The sequence below is a fragment of the Rattus norvegicus genome, chromosome 6 (genome assembly GCF_021556685.1).
Source record: "Rattus norvegicus strain SHRSP/BbbUtx chromosome 6, alternate assembly SHRSP_T2T, whole genome shotgun sequence".
NCBI lineage: Eukaryota > Metazoa > Chordata > Mammalia > Rodentia > Muridae > Rattus > Rattus norvegicus.
The window spans coordinates 130022255-130045521 of NC_141539.1; the positions used below are offsets into that span (position 1 = coordinate 130022255).

At 48.4% G+C, this 23267-nt stretch overlaps 3 long non-coding RNA genes, 1 other non-coding gene and 1 pseudogene across 5 annotated transcripts; 2 read left to right on the forward strand and 3 right to left on the reverse strand.

Moving 5' to 3' along the window:
- Positions 1-5470: 5470 nt before the first annotated feature.
- LOC120103610 (uncharacterized) lies at positions 5471-13615 on the reverse strand. Its single transcript, XR_015623324.1, has 2 exons — positions 13440-13615; positions 5471-6134 (listed from the first exon to the last, which is right to left on the reverse strand). It is a non-coding gene; the product is annotated as an uncharacterized LOC120103610 (long non-coding RNA).
- Positions 11234-12199, forward strand: Rpl6-ps1 (ribosomal protein L6, pseudogene 1; annotated as a pseudogene).
- Positions 13616-17996: 4381 nt separating the features above from the next.
- On the forward strand, positions 17997-22330 carry LOC148005447 (uncharacterized). Its single transcript, XR_015623328.1, has 3 exons — positions 17997-18409; positions 18925-19062; positions 21876-22330. It is a non-coding gene; the product is annotated as an uncharacterized LOC148005447 (long non-coding RNA).
- LOC134479255 (uncharacterized) lies at positions 21506-23191 on the reverse strand. 2 transcript variants are annotated; one of them, XR_015623326.1, is made up of 3 exons: positions 23078-23191; positions 22819-22911; positions 21506-21678 (listed from the first exon to the last, which is right to left on the reverse strand). It is a non-coding gene; the product is annotated as an uncharacterized LOC134479255 (long non-coding RNA). The 2 variants fall into 2 exon arrangements; XR_015623327.1 differs by lacking the exon at positions 22819-22911.
- Scarna13 (small Cajal body-specific RNA 13) lies at positions 21919-22193 on the reverse strand. Its single transcript, XR_015623537.1, has one exon.
- Positions 23192-23267: the final 76 nt, after the last annotated feature.

A 23267-nucleotide genomic window follows, 5' to 3' on the forward strand; every position in this document is an offset into this window, starting at 1 on the left:
GGGGCGGGGGACACCACGACTGTCCCGCCCCTTTAGGGACCCGCCCGGAGCCCCGCCACACTGCAGATGAGGAACCAGGGCGGAGGACGAACCGCGTAGCTACAATTCTCAAACCCAAAGTTCAGGAGGGCGGGAATACTGTGTTCATGCCAATCTAGACAGTCTCTGGATCCGATCCGAGGTCTTCACCTGCCTCCCCAGTCATTCAGGAGTGTCGTGGGGACCACCCAGAAGAAGGAGGCCCTGGGGAGGATATTATTCCACCTGTCCAGATTTGAGGAGAGGGTCAGAGGATAACAGGTGTTGCCCTCACAGAGATACCGAGGGACACAGGCAACAGTACCAAAAACAAGAATGAAATGACACCCATCAGTCAACCTGACAGAGGCATTCTACCCATCCCTGCCCACTCTCCAGTCCACTAGCCACCCATACCGGGTGGGAACTTCCCAATAAGCCCAAGACCAAGAATGCCCATCTCCTCTCTGCTGTCCTAGCCTCGCTCACCCACCTGCCTCAGCACCCTCCCATACCATTGGCCAGTCCCTGCTTCAGGCTCCACCCACTTAACCTTGCTTTGGAACAGAATGTGTAAGTCTTCTCTGCCTCTGGGCCTTTGCACTTGTAACTGCCTAGGGCTAACCTAACTCCACCTGCCAGGTCCGGAGGACTTTCACGTAGCCTCCCCGCATCTACCTTCCTCTCAGACCTTGTTCAACGTCACTAAAACAAAACGGAACAAAACACCCTAGGGCTCCAGAGTTATCTCTTCCAGGCGGTAACAGATCCTCGTGATTGAGTCTCCGTCTTCTGAATGAAGAGCCTGCTTCTAAAGAGAACACGACTTGGAAAACCTAGTACCATGTGAGAGTCTGTCTTCGTGACCCAGGCGTGGCCGGTCCACTTAACAGATAATAACAGTCTTCGACACAGGCCCAAGGTCAGTCAGAATGTCCCCCTCCGTGGTTTCTTAGCAGAGCTGGCAGAATAAATAAGCCACTGTCCTAAGGAGATTAAATTGTCAAACAGAACCAGAGAGAAATAGTTCTGGAGTGTGTGTGTGTGTGTGTGTGTGTGTGTGTGTCTGTATGTGTGTGTGTGTCTGTATGTGTGTCTATGTGTCTGTATGTGTGTCTGTGTGTCTGTGTGTCTGTGTGTATATGTGTTTGTGTGTGAGTGTGTGTATCTGTGTGTCTGTGTACATGTGTATGTGTGTGTGTGTGTGTGTGCGCGCGCGCGCGCGCGCGCGTGTGTTTTCTGGGTTGAGGAAGAAGCAGAGTTAGGTAAAGCTCAAGCTTAATACTGGAGGCAGACAGAGCCAGTTTGAAGCAGAAAGCCAGAGGTTCAACCACGCCTTAGTTGGAGCCCATTCATTAAGTCATAATTACTCTGAGAAGATCCACACAAAGGGCCTCCCCTGGTCTAGCACCTCTGGTCCAGAGTCTGTCAAGGAGCTGCTGCATTCCCCAGGGGGTTACAGCAGCCAAGCAAGCAGTGACTAACAGTCACCATAATTCTCACCTTTGGAGAAGGCTTTTGCTTTCAACCTGCATCCCTTTGTTCGATCCTTACTACCACCCTCCAAGCAGTTACGAGAGTGTAATTAGCTTCGTCTTAAAGGGAAAGCCAGGCACTGAGGGCCCAGGCACTTTGTTCTGGGCCATCCTCGTGAATGCTAGAGCAAGCAACTGGCCCTCTGAAGTCCCATACCTGCAGTGAACGCTGCCCTGGTGTGGCTAGAAGTTAAGAGCTGCAAGCATTTTAATCCCAGCACTCAGGAGGCAGAGGCTGGCAGATCTCTGAGTTCAAGGCCAGTCTGGTTTACAGAGGGATTTCCAGGACAGCCAAGGCTACACAGAGAACCTCACCTTGAAAAACCAAAACCAAACCAATCCACAAGCAGCAGACAGCAGTTGGTTACTCAACCCTGGTTCCCTCTTCTGTTAAAAGGGTCTAATCTAATAACAGACACTTGTAAGGTTATATGCCTGGTGCCCTGAGGACTGCTTGGCATTACGGTTCTGAGTCTGATATGATGGCTAGGGTTTCTGGCATACGGCTGTGCGAGTCTTTCATCAAGCATTTCCAGAGCTAGCCATATGCTAGTCTCTGGGAATGTGGGGAGGGATTTACAGAGATAAGCTGTCCTTTCCATGGCTAAGCCTTTCAGAGCACTAGGAACCCAAACTCCAAGCCTTGCCTTTCTATTGTGTAGTAACTGTGTGAGGCAGGTAACCTCTTAGAATAGTAGAGGGGGACAGCAATGGTGTTGCACAGGTAGAAGCATATAAAATGGTAAACTATGAACCACAGGATATCATTAGGTATTAAAGTGCTGGGGAGACTTCTCAGTGGGTGACTACTAGCTGGGCAAGCATGAAGACCTGAGTACGTATCACCAATGGTGCCATAAAAGCCCAACACCTCCGCACATACATCTGTAAGGCAGTGGAGGCAGGGGATTGGACTGCAGGGTCTCTCCATCCAGCCAGACCAGCTGAAACAAGCTCCAAGTTTCAGTGAGAGATCTTGCCTCAAACAAACAAGGTGGGATAGAGTGGTGAACTTAAAAGATGGTGACCTCTCACCTCTACATGGAAACATGCATGGACACACCACCAACACACACCTGCGCACACACACACACACATACACAATGTTGATAGATTGACTGTTATTATCTTTGACTTGATGCCTTTTTTTTTTCTTTTTTCAGAGCTGGGGACCGAACCCAGGGCCTTGCGCTTGCTAGGCAAGCGCTCTACCACTGAGCTAAATCCCCAACCCCGACTTGATGCTTTTTTAAAAAAATTATTTATTTGCTATTTATATGAGTACACTGTCACTGTCTTCAGACACACCAGAAGAGAGCATCAAATCCCATTACAGATGGTTGTGAGCCACCATGTAATTGCTGGGAATTGAACTCAGGACCTCTAGGAAGAGCAGTCAGTGCTCTTAACTGCTGAGCGGTCTCTGCAGCCCGACTTGATGCTTGTCACAACACTGTCTTTGCTTTTTCTAAGGCTGATAGGTACATCCATCAAAACCAGGACTTAACTATGTCTAAGTACGCATTGGTATCACGGTTCTGGGTGGAACACACTGGGCTGGCCACTCCCACACCACAGCTTGCTTATTTATTTACTTTTTAAAAATAGTTTCAGTCTTGGGACCTCAGCTCAGTGGTAGAGCATTGCCAAGCATGCACAAGGTCCTGGTTTCTAGCCTCAGCTCCAGTAAAAGTAAAATAAAATAAAATAAATATTTTTTTAAATTACATTTTTTTATTTAACCGAAGGAGTTGTCCAGTGCCGCAGTGATCAGAGGACAACTTAGAGAAGTCGGTATGTTTCTTTTGCCATGTGGATCCTGGGGAATCGAACTCCGGTCATAAGGCTTGGCGGCAAACGCCATTAACACTTAGCCAGTCTAGAGCCTTGATTTTCTTCAATGATCCTTTTTTAATTGGAAGCAGCCCACGTATTTGGAAGAAGCCCTGAGGAAGCCCTGCAAGCGTGTGGGGGTAGGGGAGGGGGGATTTGCAGCTTGGAGGGCATTAACTGCTGCTACAAAGTTAAAAACGTATCTGGAAAGAAAGTTCTGGCAAAAGGTTTGGGGAGAGCCCCGTTGTCATCTCTGGAATTGAGCACAGGAAACCCCGCCCGAGGAGGCCTCCGTTTCAGAGGCAGCCTGGAGAGGCAACCGCAAGAAGGGGCACTAAAATTATGCCTTTCGGAAATTCTGACTCACTCACTGTGGGGCTGTTTGTGCAAGGCAAAAAATGTCTCCGAAAAAGTGAAGTTCCCACTGCTCCCACCCCTTCCTCTGGGCGTGCATGTGTCTCTACCAGCACTCACAGGGAAGCGGGATCCCGCTCATTGAGCACTGGGAGTTCTTGGTCTACTACACACTGGCAGCTGCTTAGCCAGCCTCCGGGGCAGCTCCTAGGTTCTGTAGGTGTGTGATTTCCTGTTTGTTTATGTGTTCGGCCTCCACGGGAGATTAAGGGGGAAAGTAGGGAGGGCCTGGCGTTGCTCGCTTATACTGCCTTTTGTATGAATGGGTAAACCGAGGTAAGAGGGGAGGAAAGAAATCCAGAAATCCCAGGAGTGTCGGTGCTCTCCTGCAAACGCAGAGTCCCATCTCCTGTCTCTTGTCTGGCTTCTCTTTCAATGATGGGTTATACAATAGCTGTTGGCTGCAACACTTACATAAAGATCTCACTGGGGCATCTGTCCAGTTCTGGGGTATCCATTTCTGGGGTGCCCCGGAGAGCTGGTTCTCCATCCCTATTCTGCTTTCCGCGGGTTTTAAAAAATAGTTTTGTTTCTGTCTTTAGAGTTTTCCAACCGTTACTTTATAGATCCCCATTGGGATCCTGCGGGAACCCCACTGCCCTGGCAGGTTCAATTCTTTGGGTAAATCGCCTTCCCTGAGAGAAGCAGGCTCTCACAGCTACCTTTCCGTTCAGCATTCCATGGGATTAGAGTAACATTGATTTACCCTGCTTTCATTGTTCTCTCCCTCTCCCTCTCCCTCTCCCTCTCCCTCTCCCTCTCCCCCTCCCCCTCCCCTTCCCCCTCCCTCTCCCCCTCCCCCTCTCCCTCTGTCCCTCTTCCTCTCCCTCTCCCTCTCCCTCTCTCTCTCTGTGTGTTTGGTTTTGGTTTTGGTTTTGGTTTTGGTTGTTCTTTGTTTTTTACTTTATAGTCTTGTATTTATTCCGCATTGGTGGGGACCAAGCCTAGAACCTCCTGAATGCTAGGCGACCACTCCACCAACTGAACCATGTCCCTCCCCTTCACCTTGATTTTAGAACGTGAGAATACAGTATGAGGTTACACAGGGCTGGATTCTGGAGGGTCTGACTGGGTTCTAGGCTTGTTTCTGCCATGTTACTTCTGGATTTGGGCTTTTAAAAATGTTCATAGGTTTGCTTGCCTGGTTGGTCAGTTACATGGGTGGTTTTTCTGACAGAATCTTGCTACTCTGTTGCCTTAGCTATCCTTGTGCAACCCAACCTTGTTGGGAGTTTGTGGCGACCCATGTGTCTCAGTCTCCCAAGTGGTGGGGTCATCGCTTAAAAAAAATAGACTTTTCTTTTAGCATCAGCCATCACCTTGACACAATCCAGAAGAATGTAAGGGAATTTCGAAGGAGAGTCCCTCCATCGGATTGGTCTGGAGCATCTTCTTGATGACGGCACTTTGGGAGGTAACACTCTTGGGCAGGTGGTCCTCGGCCGTATTATGAAAGCTGGCTGAGCAGGAACCAGGGAACAGCATTCCTCAGAGGTTCCTGCCTCTGCTCCTCCTCGAGTTCCTGCCCCAACTTTTCTCAGTGATGGACCCTGACCTGGAAATACTAGCCAAGTAAACCCTTTCCTGTCCTAGGTGTTCTTGGTCCTAGTGTTTATCACAGTGTCTTAGTCCTGCACAAACATCATGACCACAAGGCAAGTTGGGGAGGAAAGGGTTTATTCAGCTCACACTTCCACATGGCTGTTCATCACCAAAGGGAGTCAGGACTGGAACTCAAGCAGGGCAGGAAGCAGGAGCTGATGCAGAGGCCATGGAGGGATGTTACTTACTGGCTTCCCCTGGCTTGCTCAGCCTGCTCTCTTATAGAACCCAAGACCACCAGCCCAGGGATGGCACCACCCACAGTGGGCTGGGTCCTCCCCCCTTGATACTAGTTGAGAAAATGCCTTACAGCTGGGTCTCATGGAGGAATTTCCTCAACTGAGGCTCCCTTCTCTGTGATAACTCCAGCTAGTGTCAAGTTGACACTCAAAACCAGCCAGTACGGGGTTGGGGATTTAGCTCAGTGGTAGAGCGCTTGCCTAGCAAGTGCAAGACCCTGGGTTCGGTCCCCAGCTCCAAAAAAAAAGAAAAGAAAAGAAAAAAAAAAACAGCCAGTACACACAGCAACAGAAGCAAACTAGAACTTTTTAACATTAACGGTATAATATGCAGTTCAGTTAGCACATCTGCCAAGCATCCGTGATGCCCTGACTAGTGCCTAGTACTGCATAAAACAGGTACAGTGACACATGCCCGTGTCCTAGCATGTGGAAGTTGGGAGCTGGAGAATGAGAAGTTCAAGGTCATCCTTGGCTACACAGTGAGGTCTATCTGTATCAAAATAAAATAAAATAAGATGTTTCATTAGTATACAAAGAATGGGTCTCATTGTAACACTCCTTGCTCACTCTATTTATATATTATATAATTACATTCTATTATATATGTTTACACTTTGTTCTGCTCCACACACACACTCACCCCTACTCCAACTCCTGGCTCCACCCTCTTGTTGGTCCCTTGTGAGTTTTCCATTCTGTGACAAGAGGCAAGTGGAAAAGACCATCCCTTGCTTACCTCTCCAACTTAAGGAATTGTGGGAAATCTCAGGACTGGAGAGGTGGCAAAACACTGACTCTTTTTCCAAAGGGCCTGGGTCCTATTCCTAGCACCCACATGGTGGCTCATAACCACCTCTAACTCCAATTCCAGGGGCTCAGATGCTCTCTTTTGCCTTCCCTGGGCACCAAGAATACATATGGTGCACAGACACACATATGTGGGAACTCCTTTACACTTAAAATTAAAAAATTAAAAGTGAGTATCTTGATCTTGTTACACACACACACACACACACACACACACACCACCATTCACTAGACATTGTTCCTGCTAAGTTCTGAGGAAATAAAACATGCTAATATATGGTTGATAAACTTTAATTCTGAACACTGAAAGCCTTCTGGAAGGAGCTTCCCGTGCATCTCCTAGTGAGCATCCGGTGGTACGCTCTCTGCTCCCACTGGCTTACTTCAAATGTGTTTAACCACGTGTTTTACTTTAAGATAATTGTAAACTTACGTGTAGCTACAAGACCTTGCACAGTATCTCTCCCTGCCCAGTTCCCTTGCTGCCAGCATCTTGCAGAACAATGAATGATAGGGTATCACAGGGAGGACACTAACACAGCAACCATTAAGAAAAAACATTCTGTCACGGCAAGCTGCCAGCCTGTCCCATCTGCTCCTTTTAAAAAGCTGGAACCGTCAACCAAACCATTCTCTTTTCTCTACCTCAGATCTTTGGGTACAGAGGCTCAAGTCTGCAACTCTTGCACTCCAGAGGATGGGGTGGGAGGGTTTGGAGCTCAAGGCCAGCCTGGGCTACAAAATGAAACCATGTCTCAGACTCATACAGAATGGAACCTTTTAGGATTGGCTCTTCCCACTCTTTGGTGTGAGCAGGTAGTTAACATATCCTTCCTGTCGAGTCCAGGCCCAAGCTATGGATGAATGCTGGTTTAATCACCGTACGGAGGGACATTGGTTGCTTCGGGCTCAGTTCTTTCTTTCGAAGCTGTCCTAAGCACTCTGCGCATGCGCCTTCCCATCTTCGGTTGTTTGGTATAGTCCCCATAGGCAGCCCCACCCAACTCTGTTCTTCCTAATTGTTTATCCCTCCAGTGCACTAACTAGGGGATGTTTGCGTGCCAGTAACTGCTCTGGGCTGAGCTCTGAGTTGTGGAAATCCAATAAAAATAAATGACATGTTCCTGCAGAGCGTGTGGGGGTAGCAACACAGGGGCACGTGGGATACTGAATTAACAACAAATGCCAGGCTGGGCTGCGGCATGGACTTCCTGGAGGAACCTAGAGACAGAAGAAGCAGAAGGCCTGGGTGTGTGAGGGAAGGCCCTCTGGAGATTGTGGGTTGTGGATTCATCCTGGATGATGGAGAATGCTAAAGATACCTTGCATTTCCTAAGGGCTTACCACGAGGCAAGCAGTACTCTGATCCTTTGCCTGTACCACCGCTCTTCTGGAAGCCTTGACTGTCATCTCAATTTTCAAATAAGGGAAAAGAGAATGTAACCCCTTGTCCACTGTCCCCCAGCTATCACGTGCCCGACCAGACAGACAATGGCAATTCTACCCTGGGGCCCTTCCCCTCATTCTCTCACCTTACTGTGTGTGTGTGTGTGTGTGTGTGTATGTGTGTGTGTGTGTGTATGTATGCATGTGTATATGTATGTATATGTATGTGTGTATATGTGTGTATGTGTGTGTATGTATGCATGTGTATATGTATGTATATGTATGTGTGTATATGTGTGTGCATGTGTGTGTGTATGTGTGTATATATATGTGTGTAGTGTGTCTGTATGTACACATGTGTACATGTATGTGTGTATGTATGTGTGCATGTATGTGTGCATGTGTGTATGTGTGTATGTGTATATGTGTGTATGTGTGTATATGTGTGTGTCTCTGTGTATATGTGTGTGTATATGTGTCTATGTATGTATGTATGTATGTATGTGTGTATGTGTGTGTGTATGTGCATGTGTGAGCCAAAGGTCAATGTAAGGATGCCTTCCTCAATCTTTTCTTCACCTTATTTTATTTACTGCAACAGGGAAGGAAGATTTCTCTACCCTAAATCTCTTTCTGCGGGAATAACTGGCTAGCCAGCCCTGAGATCTGGCTTCCTGGCATTGGGTTTTAAGTGCACAGGGTGACTGGCATTTTTTACACAGTTGCTGAGGGTCTGAATTCACATTCTCACACCTGTGCAGCAAGCACTTTGCCTACTGAGCTGTCTCCTCAGTCCATACTCTTGTTTGCTTGCTGTTCTGTCAGGTTTTGTTTTTCCAGACAGGGTTTCTCTGTGTAGTCCTGGAACTCAATCTCTGGACCAGGCAGGCCTCGAACTCAGAGATCTGCCTGCCTCTGCCTCCCACGTGATTAAGCACTCTAACTTTTTAAAGAAAAATAATTTCTTTTATGTGTATTGGTGTTTCGTTTGCATTTATGTCTGGACCACTTGTGAGCCTGGTACCCACAGAGGTCGGAAGAGGGTGTTGGATCCTTTGAAACTGTAACAGGGAGTTATAGGAGGCTATGTGGATATTAGGGTCCAAACCTGGGTCTTCTGCAAGAGCAACAAGTGTTTTTAAGTGCTGAGGCATCTCTCCAGCTCTAATTTTTTTTTTTTCTTTTTTCTTTTTTTTCGGAGCTGGGGACCGAACCCAGGGCCTTGCGCTTCCTAGGCAAGCGCTCTACCACTGAGCTAAATCCCCAACCCCGCTAATTTTTTTTTTTTTTTTTTTTATTGTCTTCACGGTGTGTGTATAGGGTAGGAGTTGAGCAAGAGTGATCAGAGGAACTTTTTGGAGTCAGCTCAGCTGGAACCCCCTTCCACTTTTATGTGGGTTTTGAACTCCGGTCACTAGGCTTTGTGTAGCAGGCGTCTTTACCAACCTTAGTCACTCTAATTCTGTGTGGTTGCCATAGCAAAGGACCATTTTCTGGGTCCTGAGTAAATTCCAATCTGTTTCTTAGGAGGTATTTCCACACGGTGCTCTTTTTTGCCCAAAATGTTAAAGTTTGTTCTGGGTCACGCTTATTGATAAGATAGAATAAGCTGCGGAGAAACAGGACTCTCTTTCTGGTTACACAGAGAAATTGCTTGACCGCTCTGGGGCGGAGAGCTCGCGCTAGGCTTGCTACCTCAACTGCGCATGCGCACACCGAAGTCCTCTGGTCCTGTTTTATTATCTGCCTGTGCAACAAGAAAACAGAGCTTCGGGCTGATAGCACGGAGCATGCAGGGCCTCTGAGCCCGCTGCGCATAATGAATGTGGTTTTGTTTTCTCGGAACTGCTACGTACCAGGAAAGTCTCGTCCCTGATCAGCTTTGTCCTTGGTGACTAAACATGAAATGTGTGTTCACCACGCTGAAGGTCGCCCACCCGCCCTGTCTCATCATTCATATTTAAACAGCCGCATATTGCAGACCTGACCTGTCTGCTTGTTTCTTTTTCTTTTGAAATCAACATGCAGACTTCATAATATCAATGTTTCCAGCCCTGGGGTGATTGGCAGAGCAAAAAAGCTTCCAGGATCAAAGCCTCCTGACTGGGATCTCCTCTGGGCCTCACACACCTCTAGTGGGCTGGGCAGGGCCAGATATCTTATCTCCCAAGGCTCCCACACCCAGGAAAGGGACCACCAGCTCTTTGTGTCTTCCGAGCGACAGCTCTCTGGAGGATCTTGCAGACCGTGTACCATGAATTTGAAGTTCTGCCCAAATGTTCCTTCCTGCTATAAGCTGAATCCTGACTCAGAACCTTGAAACAGAAACCAATCCGGGAAGGATGCCAGCGAGGAAGGGTCTCTACTAGGTGGGGAAAACAGAGTTTTGGTATTTGCTCCCTGGAGACAACTATTTTCAAAGTCACTAGAGTGTTTCTCTTTGTTTTCTGAACCTGTGATAATATTAGAAGCTGTGTGATAGGCAGGGTGCCCAGGACGCTGAGGGAGACCCTGGAGCCCAGCCCCTGCTCCCGGAGGCGTGGCCTTGGCATCCTAGTCAGACCAAAAGAGCCCAGGCAGGCTTTGTGGTACCCCGTGCATCCATGGACAAACAGGCAGGCGCTCTGGTGGCAGGGGTTACAAATGTAAGATAGATTCACGAGAGGTCTGAGAGTGACTTGTAGGGTGCTGTCCTCACAGCACAACAGCCTTTACTGCCTTCATTAAAGCAGCTGTGACCTGGGCTGGGGATTTAGCTCAGTGGTAGAGCGCTTACCTAGGAAGCCCAAGGCCCTGGGTTCGGTCCCCAGCTCCGAAAAAAAAGAACCAAAAAAAAAAAAAAAAAAAAAAGCAGCTGTGACCGCCTGCAGCAGTCTTCAGGCAGGGAGGGTGATGTTTCCTTGTGGAAGGAGAGGGGCCGGGAAGAGTAATCAAAAAGACCCTCGCGTGCGATTCCAGCTGCTCCTTATTTTTTGTTTTGTTTTGTTTTGTTCTTTTTTTGGAGCTGGGGACCGAACCCAGGGCCTTGCGCTTGCTAGGCAAGCGCTCTACCACTGAGCTAAATCCCCAACCCCCCCAGCTGCTCCTTCTTATACTTCCCTGCCAGGCACGTGTAACTCTTGGGAGACCAGAGTATGTATACAGTGTGGGAGGGTAATTGAAGGGGGCGTGGCGTGGGGTGGGCATGACTCTACGTATTCAGAAATTGTCATCCGTGCTTGGGTGAGACTTTCCAGTTTGGGGTCGCTCACAGTCCTATAAATAACCCTTCATCCATGCTTGTTAGTGAAACCCCAAAAAAGTCATCAGTTCCCTACAGTATTCCTAAGTGGAATCGTGCTATGGCCCATCACTGGTGCCCTATGGGGTTCTCATCTCCTCAAGAAGTGTTCACTCCTCTTTCCCGTCTTGCAAGATGGCGGGTGAAAAGGCGGAGAAGCCTGATAAAAAGGAGCAGAAACCTGCAGCCAAGAAGGCTGGCGGTGATGCTACTGCCCCCCGGGCCCGGCCCGCTGGTGCGGTCAAAAAGAGTAGTTCTAAGGCTAAAAAGCTGAGGAAGAGTAAGCCCCATTGCAGCCGGAACCCTGTCCTGGTGAGAGGAATCGGCAGGTATTCCCGATCTGCTATGTATTCCAGAAAGGCCTTGTACAAAAGGAAATACTCTGCTGCCAAGACAAAGGTTGAGAAGAAGAAGAAGAAAGTAAAGGTCCTTGCTACCGTCACAAAAACAGTTGGTGGGGACAAGAACGGTGGCACCCGGGTGGTGAAGCTTCGAAAAATGCCTAGGTATTACCCTACTGAAGACGTACCTCGGAAGCTGCTGAGCCATGGCAAGAAGCCCTTCAGCCAGCACGTGAGGAGGCTGCGCTCCAGCATCACTCCCGGGACTGTCCTGATCATCCTCACTGGGCGCCACAGGGGCAAGAGAGTGGTTTTCCTCAAGCAGCTGGGCAGTGGCTTGCTACTTGTGACTGGACCTCTTGCCCTCAACAGAGTTCCTCTGCGTAGGACACACCAGAAGTTTGTCATCGCCACCTCTACAAAAGTTGATATCAGCAAGGTTAAAATTCCCAAACACCTGACTGATGCTTACTTCAAGAAGAAGCCACTTCGCAAGCCCAGGCATCAGGAGGGTGAGATCTTTGACACAGAGAAGGAGAAATACGAAATTACAGAGCAGCGAAAGGCTGATCAGAAAGCTGTGGACTCGCAGATTTTGCCAAAGATCAAAGCTGTCCCCCAGCTCCAGGGCTACCTGCGGTCTCAGTTCTCCCTGACGAACGGCATGTACCCTCACAAACTGGTGTTCTAATTGTTAACAACCTAATTAAACTGCTTCATAAGGTTAAAAAAAAAAAAAAAGAAGTGTTCACTCAACATTGACCAAAGTGCATTATGTGTATAAACTTGTCGAAGAACTAAAACAGTTTAAAAAGGGAAACCTATTTTTATGACAGATTATCTCTGTGTGCACATGTAGTATATTCACATGTGTGCACCTGCACATGCGCGTGGAGGCCAAAGGTCAACATTTGAGTGTCTGCCTCAACCACCCTCCATTTTTTTTTTTTTTTTTTTTGGTTCTTTTTTTTTTCGGAGCTGGGGACCAAACCCAGGGCCTTGTGCTTCCTTGGTAAACGCTCTACCACTGAGCTAAATCCCCAGCCCCCTTATTTTTTTTTTTTTGAGGCAGGGTCTCTCATTGAATGTGGAGCGCACTGATTGGCTAGTCTGCTGGCCAGCAAGCTCTGGTGAGCCTCTGTCCCTGACTCCCTGGCACTCACGCTACTGTGCCAAATATTTATGTGCACGCTGAGGTGAGCTCAGGTCCTCATGTCTGTGTGGCTAGCAATTTATCCACTGAGCCCCCTCTCCAGCCTCCAGTTCTTGATTGGATGGGAGCCTTCCTGAATAGTGAAGCCCAAGTTCCACTGGAATAGCCTAGCTTCAGGAAACCTTAGAGTCTTGTTGCTGCTGACTGACACCTGTCCCAGACAGAAAGCTTCCCAAGTGGTTGCTCTAAGCAAAACTGTAACTGCCCAAGACATAAGTGCCACTCAGTATACACTTCCTGGTGAACAGTCATGGTCAGCAGGCAGAAAGCAAGTCAATGGAGAGGCGAACAGAAGGTATGCCCATCCCAGTGGCCTTTGGCACTGAAGGTCTTGCAAACACAGGGCAAAGGGGGCAGCTACCAGCCTCTGCAGGTAAGGCAGCTTCTTCAGTCCTGCAAACTCTTGCTTGCCATTGACACACGTGGGGAAAATGGCTGGGCCCTCTGCTTATTTTGCAGGCTCTTTAGATGCTCTAAAACACAGGCTCACACACAGGGGCCACTCACAAGCAGCAAATTCTCTCCAATTCTTTCCCGAGCTAAAAGGGCATGTGGTCACCTGTGGTCAGGAATCCGTTTCCAGCCACACTTCCCTCACAGCCCAAAGCAGGAAGCCCGGGCCCTCACCTGGCCTTGCAGTGGCTTGGACATTTTCCATCTCAGTCTTTCTCTCCTTCCCCCTTCCCAATCTTCATGGGTGTCCTTCCACAAGTACATAGACCCAGGGTCTTACTCTCATCTGGCTTTTCTCTGGAGGCCCGCGCCTACCTCTGTTATTGGTGAAAGTAATTTTACTGTAGAGGCGACCGTGGAAACACTCTCCTCTTTCAGATGTAGCCTGATGATTCAGATGTCCCTCAGGTAGCTTGAGAATCACAATGTCCAAAAGTAATCCAGGCTCTGTCTGTGACAGTCCATCCTCCTCCCATTTTCCCCAAGTTAGCAAGGAGCCAGCAGGGCTGACCAGAATCTCCAACCAATCACAAACAGTGCCCTTTCTTTCTTCAGGGCAGCTGCCCTCCTCCCAAGGCTCCACCCCCTACCCTCCCACCGCAGAATAGAATGGTTCTACCTCACTTACAGTCGCCTAGATGGCTGCTGTGGGCTCAGCTGCCTCCAGTCGGCGCTCAGAGTCCCAAACAAGGACTCTCCTGACTGAGCTGGAGGTTTTCTAGGATCTTCTCTCCCAAGGACTGCCTCCCTATCAGACTCTGGGCCCGTCCACGTGTTTGGCATCTCACAAAAAGTATCTGCTTTCCCCAGAGTATTCCAAGGCCTGTGTCCCTCCCCTGGTTGTTTCCTCTTTCTGGAATTTTCCTTCCCCTCCCTTTGATATTTTGAAAAAGTTTCTCTGTGTAGCCTTGGCTGTCCTGGAATTCACCCTGTAGACCAGTCTAGACTGGAACTCAAGGATCTGCCTGCCTCTGCCTCTCAAGTGCTGGGATTAAAGGTGTGTGTCACCATCTTGTGGCAGAATATTCCTCCCTGTTACCTGGAGACTCGCTGGAGTGGTAGCCTCAGTGCCACCCCTGAGCTTTCTCTGGCTCTGAAGTGCTTCTGTCAGGTGCCCCCAACCCAGCTCCTGCCAGTTCTTAGTGACATCCTCATATGTGTCATTGTACAACTGTGAGGTGTTCAGGACTATCTGGCATGGCAGCAGGAGCTGTAGATCTAGAAATTGAACTCAGGGCCTTGTGCATGCAAAGCAAGCGTCTCACCCCAGAGCCACAAGCACACGGGTGTTTTGTCTCTTTTTATGGCATCTGTGATCGATCAGCACCGGAACCTTTGCCGAGGAGTTTTGTTTGCCGCAGTTTCAGTTACCCATGAGCAACCAAGAGTTCAAGTTGAACTCCTCGGCAGCTTGCTGATGCTCGCCATCCCACCCTGTCGTGCTGGAAAAGTGAACCATGCTCTGCTCAGCGTGTCCATGCGGTATGCACTACCTGCCTGTGAGCCCTTTAGAGGCTGTGCTGGTCTTCAGGTCTCCCCCTGTGTATGGCAACCCTTGTGTTCATGACACCCTATTTTACTTGTGTCCATGGAGTAACACAAGGGGATGCTGGTAACTTGGATATGCCAAAGAGAAGCCGTAGAGTTCTTCCTTTGTGGGAGAAGGCAGAAGTGCATCCCAGGGACCACAGGTATAGAACTATTGCTACAGTGTTGCTATCAGAGTCCCGTTACTATTGTTTGATATTGTTCTTCCTTCAATTCTTTTATAAGTTGACTTTATCACAGGTAGCCCTTGGATGTAAAAATAAGAGTATATGCAGGATTCAAAGTTACTTGTGGTCTCAGACATCCTCTCCAGTCTTTTGAGCTTCTTATTTCAGGACGTGAAGAGGTACTATCCTGAATCGTTGGCTGTTTTTTGTGTCCTTTATTTTAGAATTATGTACTGAGCAGACCCTACAGGCCAGGGACAGTGTGAAGGCACCAGGTTACACAGTGAATCCTGCCTGGGAACCCACAGGGGAATGGGTGAGGCGTAGGAAATACATAGGAGTAGAAGCCACATTTCTGAGAAGTGGGGCCAAGCAACCATCAAGGGCTCTTCGGTGCCTGCCGCTGTGCGGGACTAGCATCGGACTGCACAGGCTGACAGAGCTCCTACCCCTCTTAGGGGGCAGGGTCTCCATCCAGCTTACTGTTGTCTCAAACCTGCTGTGGTTAGGAAAAGGACTCCATGTGGGTAGCACCCAGTCCCTCACACCTGACGACCAGTATCCCAAGGTTCTGACCGTAGACTGACAGGAGGGCCATCCACAAAACTGTTCCTCCAGCGTCGTGAGGGAAGACAGCATCCATCCCCTTGAAATTTGTTTGCTCATTCGTAATTTCTTTTCGAAACAGGATCTCCAGTCAGCTCAGGCAGAGCAGTACCCCAAGATCCTCCTCGTTTCACACCTAAGGCTTTGTTTTGGTTGAGGGGACTGAGGGTGAGGACGGTGGGGTCTCACCTACTTCAGACCGGCTGGAACTCTGTATATAATCAATAATGACCTTGCATTCTGATCTTTCGGCCTGCACCTCTTGAGTGCTGGAATTTCAAGCATTTGCCATCACACCATACTTCCTCCAGTGTTGGGAACTCAGAAATTCTTGCCGCTAAGCAAACATTCTACCGTCTGTAGCTGGGATCCTCTTAAAATCTCAGATTATCCGCCAACATTTAAATCTCCCAACGACCACGTTATATATGCCACTTTGTGACTCGAAAGCATGTGAGTTAACCACTCCATAGGATAGGCTCTGGCACTGGGGGACAGCACAAATTTGGGCCATTTTCCGATCCCCAGACTACATTATAAGCGCTGCTCCAGCTTCTGTAAGGGTGGCAGGCTAGCGCCCCCTGCTGGCCTTACGGCATAAGACAGGAGACTCACTAAAATGCTCCGCCCCCCCCCCTCCCCGCTCCCCCAAAAGAAGACTCTTAATTTTCTCCCCACAACCAACAATTTCCTCAGGAGAATTTTTATTAAAGCTGGGAGTAGTACTGTACACCTTTAATGGTAGTACTCAGGAGGCTGAGGCAGGAGGATCACTATGAGTTAAGGGCCAGTTCCAAGGCTAGGGTGTGTTTGTGTGTATGGGGGTGGGGTCAGGGGATGCTGACAGGATCTTACCCGCTTCCCTAGGTGGTCTAGCACGTGTGTGAATTATCTCAGGGCTGCAGCTGTGGAATGGGAAGGCAGATGTGCGGATGGATGGGGGGCCAGGGGGAACTAACTCATACAACCAGGGCTTCACAAAAAAAGTCACAGGAAGGCTGGGCTCAGTCCACCTCGGGAAGAAGGCTCCCACAAATGCTAACTTGGCCCTAAGACAATAAAAGTGCCCAACTTGCCAGTGAGTCCTTAGCCAAAGGCCCTCTCTGCATTTTTGTTCTTTTTTTTTTTTTTTTTTGTTCTTTTTTTTTTTCAGAGCTGGGGACCGAACCCAGGGCCTTGCGCTTCCTAGGCAAGCGCTCTACCACTGAGCTAAATCTCCAACCCCCCTCTCTGCATTTTTGAAAAGCAGAATACTTCTTTCTTGTTGAGGGGAGTCCTGTGTGCAGCGGCCTCTCAGGATAGTGGCGTTGTTTTGCAAGTATGGAATCATCCGGCCTCAAAGGTTTGGGAAGTGCTCAGCAAACTTCTGACTCAGCAGGAGTAGGAGGCTGTCACTCTGCAGGAGTGTCCCTGTGGCTGACTATCTGAGGGACCTTTGGCCTCGTGACACTGACTGGCTCCTTGCTTTCTATGTTGGTCTAGACACCTCCTCACAAGTCTTTGGGAGGTAGTGAGTGGCAGAAACTCTCCGCTGTTACAAACCAAGCCCAACCCTGAACAGCAAATCAGCACTGCATACTAAACGGGTGGCAGGGGAGAAGAATTTGGGGGCTTTGGCTTACTCCCTTCCCCCCCTCCCCCCGTGTGGGACCTGGTGATGAACTCAAGTCACCACTCATGGTAGCAGGCCTTTACCCACTGAGCCATCCTGCTCATAGAGTTCATGTGCCATTTAATTCTTTTTAAAATACAGTTTAATCCATTTTAGTAGCAAACTCACAGGAACAGCACGGAGGACAGACGACATTAAAATCATGTACCTGCACGCAGGACAACTCCGAAGGTACAGTGAGTGGATGGAATCTACTGGATGGTAAAATCTAACAGGTTTATTTCCAACTGTTATAAAGTTGGACTGTTGAAATGTGTTCACTGAAACATTTTGTTTGCATTAATGCTTTATTTTACATCTTGCATTTATATTAAAGGTCACACAAAGGAGCGTGGAGAAACTGCCAATACCTAATTCTGTCCCCCATGTTTACACTCGAAATCATAAACTTAGGTACCTTTGACCCCATGGGGGGGAAAATACGTAACATTCAGACCGACTGAGAACAGGAAGACGAAGAGAACATGTTTTTATTTTGAGAATGAAATGGTTCCTCTCACAGTGGGCTCTTAAGCACGTTCTCCGTTCTCCACGTATGCAGCGTACTAGCTGGGTATCTTTTGTTGTGATTGTTACACGTTTGGCATGGATAGCACACAGGTTGGTATCTTCCCAAAGGCCAACCAGACAGGCCTCACTTGCCTCCTGCAAAGCACCAATAGCTGCTCTCTGGAAGCGCAGGTCTGTTTTGAGGTCCTGAGCAATTTCTCTCACCAGATGTTGAAAGGGGAGCTTGGGAATCAGAAGTTCAGCGGACTTCTGATAGCGTCTGATTTCAGAGTGCCATAGTACCAGGCCGGTAACGATGAGGTTTCTTCACCCTCCAGTAGAGGGCGCACCCTTGCGAGCGGCTTTTGTACACAGTTGTTTCCTGGATGCGTTACCACGATGGATTAGCCTGCCCGAGCTATGGTATGGGCACCTCCTTCCTTTTTTTTTTTTTTTCCATCTTTATTAACTTGGGTATTTCTTATTTACATTTCAATTGTTATTCCCTTTCCCGGTTTCCGGGCCAACATCCCCCTAACCTCTTCCTTTTTTTTTTTTTTTTTTTTTTTGGTTCTCTTTTTCGGAGCTGGGGACCGAACCCAGGGCCTTGCGCTTCCTAGGCAAGCGCTCTACCACTGAGCTAAATCCCCAAGCCCCCCTCTTCCTTAACCACTTCTCCTTCAGCTGGAGCTCTGAAAGCGCTGGTGTCAGAGAGCAGCAGTGGCTCAGCGACAGCTACAAACGCCCCATTTAGTTCTTCATTCGACTTTACAGGAGTCCTCTCTGTTTACACTCCGTGTACGGTAAGTGTCTCAATAAAACAAAGCCCGACAGTTGTCCAACTTTAAGACATATATAGGCTGGGTGTGATGCTTCACGCCTGTAACTCCAGCATTTTGGACGCTTGAACAGGAAGACAGTTAAGAGCTCAAGGTCAGCATGAAACCCAGTCTGGAAAAATAAATACATAAAATAGAGGCATCTGGTCAAAGGGCTCCATCTTTGGTATGAAAAAAAAAAAGGCACGAGGATGGAGGGAGCAGGCGCTGCTTCTAGAGGTGGGAAAGTCATGGTTTGGATTGTTTTGGATTAGAGGTAAGACGGTACACATCCTGGCACTTGGAGGCAGAAACAGCAAGGTCGCTGCAAATTCAAGGGGAGCCTGGCTGGGCTACAGATCCCTCTAAGAAACTAAAACCGAAGATTTCATCATATTAGCTCTGTTATAAATCAAATATCACTATCCTATGTAGATATGCACATGTCTATACTATACGATATGTGTACATAAATACAGTATGCATGTGTTTGCAAGCAGAGATCCCTGAGATGCTCTGGTATTGCTATGATTCAGCAGAAATATAAAAATGGAACGTGAAGAAACAAAGTCTGACTGTCTGCAGTTTCAACTTGAGATCCTCTGGCTGCGCTCCCTCCGGTGCTGCTGAGAGAACAGGTACACACTGCCACCTTGCACCCTGGTTTCCTGTAAGGTTCAGACCGATCTGTGTACACAAAGGCTGTTTGGAGAACAAAATTCACAATACGTACACGGGACAAAAAAAAAAAAAAACCACACTGGGGCTCAGGAGGGAAACACAGCAGAGCGATTTACCGCACCACTCGAACAAAGCTTGAAATACACACAGCCTACAGTAGCCATTCTCAAAAACACAAGGAGAGAAAATAGATGCGTGGGAAAACTCAAGGATGAAAACTCAATGCTCGGTATGCTTAGGACTAGAACCCAGGACCACACCCTCCCACTCCAGATCCCAGGATGACCCTCCAGCTCTTCACAATGTATATCTTCTCCATGGTCTAGCCTATGTATACCTTCTTCGTGGTCTATCCTCAGCTGACCTAATCCAGTTGTAGCATGCCATCTTTCTCCACATACACAGTCACTCCTGGTTCAGGCAAAGCAAGAACCTGTGCCAGCCAGAATCCTCTATGTAGGGAATAGGTTATCTAAGATCAGTTAGGTACTGACAGAAGCTCTGGGCACGGCAGTACATACCTGTAATTCCAGGGAAGCTGAGGCAGGAGGATCCAATTCTAGAGCCTGACTAGGCTCTAATGGCAAGGCTATCTCAAGAAACAAAAATTAAACCATAGCCAAGCTAAAAATAAAATATAAACTAGCTGTGTTGGAGGTAAAGGGAGTCAACACTCAAAAGGCATTGCTACCTCTTGGGAAGGCTGGCTCTGCCTGGGTTTCCACATTCCATTTAGCTGTTGTCTGGGCATCAGATTAATGTGTGGCTGAGTCGATGCTCTGTTAAGTGTCTCACAGGGGTGGGTCAGGTTTCAGCTCGGTTTGTAGGTTTCTGGGTCCCAAGAGCCATCTTCACTGTAGGAATGTTTGGTGGCTCCATCACTGTAACCCAGAGAGCCACTTTTCTCTTAGGGCAGCACCTTCAAAGCTCTGGACAGTAGGGCCAGACACACTCATGTCACCTGGTGTATAAGCACACCCCTTTTGCTTATTGTGTACCAGTGTTTTGCCTGCATGCATGTCTGTGCACCAGAGGCTAGAAGAGGGTGTTGGATTCCCCGGAACCAGAGTTACAGAAAGTTGTGAGATACAAGGTGGGTACAAGGATTGGATCCAGGACCTCTACAAGAGCAGCCAGTGCTCTTAACCAATGAGCCTTCCCTCTAGCCCTGCCTCCCCTCTTCTTAAAGCTGGTTACTGTAAAGGACATATGGTGGTGGCACTGGGTGTCAGAGAAAGAAAGGGGGCAGGGGCTGGAGCCCACTCAGCTCCACAGTCCCCACTCTGGTAGGTCTGGGGCTGAGAAACAGAAGACGAAGATTCCATCGCCATTCTCACTGGCTTCATGGTGCTTTGGGAGGTGAACAGAAAAGAACACTTTTTACTAGATATAGAAAAGCCTCGTCTGAACGCAAGGGAAGGAGAGACACTGTGAGATGCCTGAGTCACATATTCCCAAGGTGAATTTTGGGGTCCAACTACGTTGTTTTGCCCAAATCCTAGGATCCTTGAAAGCAAACTCCCATCCCGCTTCCCCGCTGAGGATACACGTCACGGCGATACACAAGTTGTTCAGAGCACAGTTCTGACGACCGCTTTAGAAGTGTACTTTTTTCACATTCGTTTTAAGATTTCTAAAGCTTTCCAAAGCAGTGTTATACACCACACACATACTTTAAGATAGCTTTATTAAAATTGTGTATCCTTGGTTGGATTGGGACTCACTCTGTAGACTGAGCTGGCCTTGAACTCAGATCCACGTGCTTATACCTCCCAAGTATTGGGATCAAAGGCGTGTGTCACTATGCCCAGCAGTGCCAGAGCTGCATTTCTGGAAAACGGGGCTCAGCGATCTTCCCACCTGCTCACTTTAATGTCACACGACAGCTGTATTAGATATCTGATGACTTAAAGAGAAAAATCTTTCCTAGGCCAACTAACTGTACATAAAGTCAGCTATTGACACCTCCACAGGATTTACAATCATGAGAACTCTTCAGGATGTGTCTATGAGGATGTTTCCAGAAGGGTTTAAGTAGGGAGAGGACCCGCTGACCTGTAGGGTGGGGACTTGGAATCAGCTGGACAGCAGCTTTCCTCTTCTGCATCAACTGTGGATGCTGTGGGACCAGCAGCAACAGGCACCAGCCGGCTTGTCTGTCCTGCCATGAAGTCTATACCCTCAAGCTGTGAGACAAAGTCTATATCCTCAAGCCGTGAGATTCTTACTCCCTTAAGCTGGTTTTTGTTTTTTTTTTTTTTGGCCAGGAATATTGTTACTACTAATAGTTAGCAGCATGCTGTTTATCACCACTGCTCTGCGTCCAGGTCACCAGAACAGTCTGCAAATTCTTCCCCTTCACCCAGGGAGCACCAAAGCCAACCAGACACACGGCTTCCCTTATTTATTTATTTATTTATTTATTTATTTATTTAAAACTACTTACAGCGATGTAAGAATGAATAAAAGCTCCCGGATGCTGGGGTGACTTAACCCACACAGGTGTCTGACTTTTGGAGCAGCTATTTTTACCTCTGCTTTTCTTGCAAACATCTTTGTACGGTGTCTGGAATCTGTGAAAGAACAAGGTTTTAGTTTGGGGCTTGCCATCAGAAAAGGAACAGGACTCAACACAACGACAAGGAATCCGCTAGGCGGTTCCCATCTGTCTTCAGTTTCCCCGTGGCTCGGGTTTCCAGCGGAGCCTCGACCTAGCGGGCTCCACGGGTCATGTGTGTACACTCTCTTGATTTTTACATTCACTCCCCAGGTGCAAACGGGCCACTTCCAGCAACACCGTTAGTAACTCGAGGTCTTGTAGCAGCACTTAGTGTCCAACAGAAACCGCTCCGTCTGCTAAACAATATCTTGACTGCAAAGCTTCTCTGACTGTTGGTGGATCGACAATGACACGGCACAGTCATTATCACCGTGGCAACAGTACCCAGGATTTATCAGAGGAAAATTGCACATGGAACCGCTGGCTCTCGAGCAGGCATGCCTCAGCTTCCTCTGGAGTATGCTTTTTCTGCAAGTCTGGTGTGCTCGAGGGTACCACCAACCCAGCGCAGGTCCAAGACTACAGATTAGATAGAGGGCCACTGAGTCCTGCTGGCCAGGATCTGGATCCCCGTGCTACCAGTGTGAGCACCGACCATGTCTGGGGCTCTGTTCTAAGGGGAAGTACATGCCAAGCAATATATAAAATGGAGAGGGCAAAGCAAACAACTAGCCTGCTTATTCTTCTGCACCGTCCCCAGATGTGCAAGCGCTCTACCCATGGGCGATCATCACTGACAGAACACTCTCTTTTATTACTGTCTGTATGCATGGGGGTGGAACTCAGACGTCGCTTACACTCGGAAAGCGACCTACTACTGACCTATATCCTCATACTTTCTGTTTTTCCTCTTTAAAAGATCTTGCTGTATGGCCCAGGTTTATTTAGAAATCTTGAGTTCAACAGATCCTCTTATCTCAGCCTCTTAGTAGGCAAGGAACTTTGCAGACAACGGTCACAGGGTTCAGCAACCTCCAATTTCTTAGTTCTTTCAATAAACGGTCCTGACCCCAGCAACAGGGGGTTATGTGGGCAGAAGGGTCACCGAGACCCCAAAGACAGCCGTCCCACAGCTAGAGTACTTTACACGTTTGTAGGATAAGAACATCATTCTAGAGGCCAGGGAGATGGCTCAGAGTGTCAAGGGACTTACCCTGCACCCCAGAGTTCCATCACTGGATCCTTTATAATAGGCGGAAGTAGGGATCTGACCACACAAAGTTGTCTTCTGACTTCTATTCACACGCTGTGGCAGGTGTATGCACATAGATCATACATACACAATAATGATATTTTTATGCTAAAAGATCATTCTAGAGGAAGACTCCACGTGAGGCAGCAGCACACGGCTTGGCTGTCCACGTGCATGGCGGGTTCGAGGTTGGTCAGTATACGCCAAGTTGGCGGCTCACCTCAGCTAGTGATGCGTGAAGGCCCACCACCTCTCTGGCGCACGCCTTCGCGGGACTATCGGACCGCATTACCTTAAAAATCAGTCGCCGCAAACGGAACCGGAAACTGCGTCTGACGTGATTCCTTCCCGGCGTGCCGCGGGCGGCAGAAGCCCCGCCTTGCGCCTGCCCTGTCATCCTGGCTTTTCCC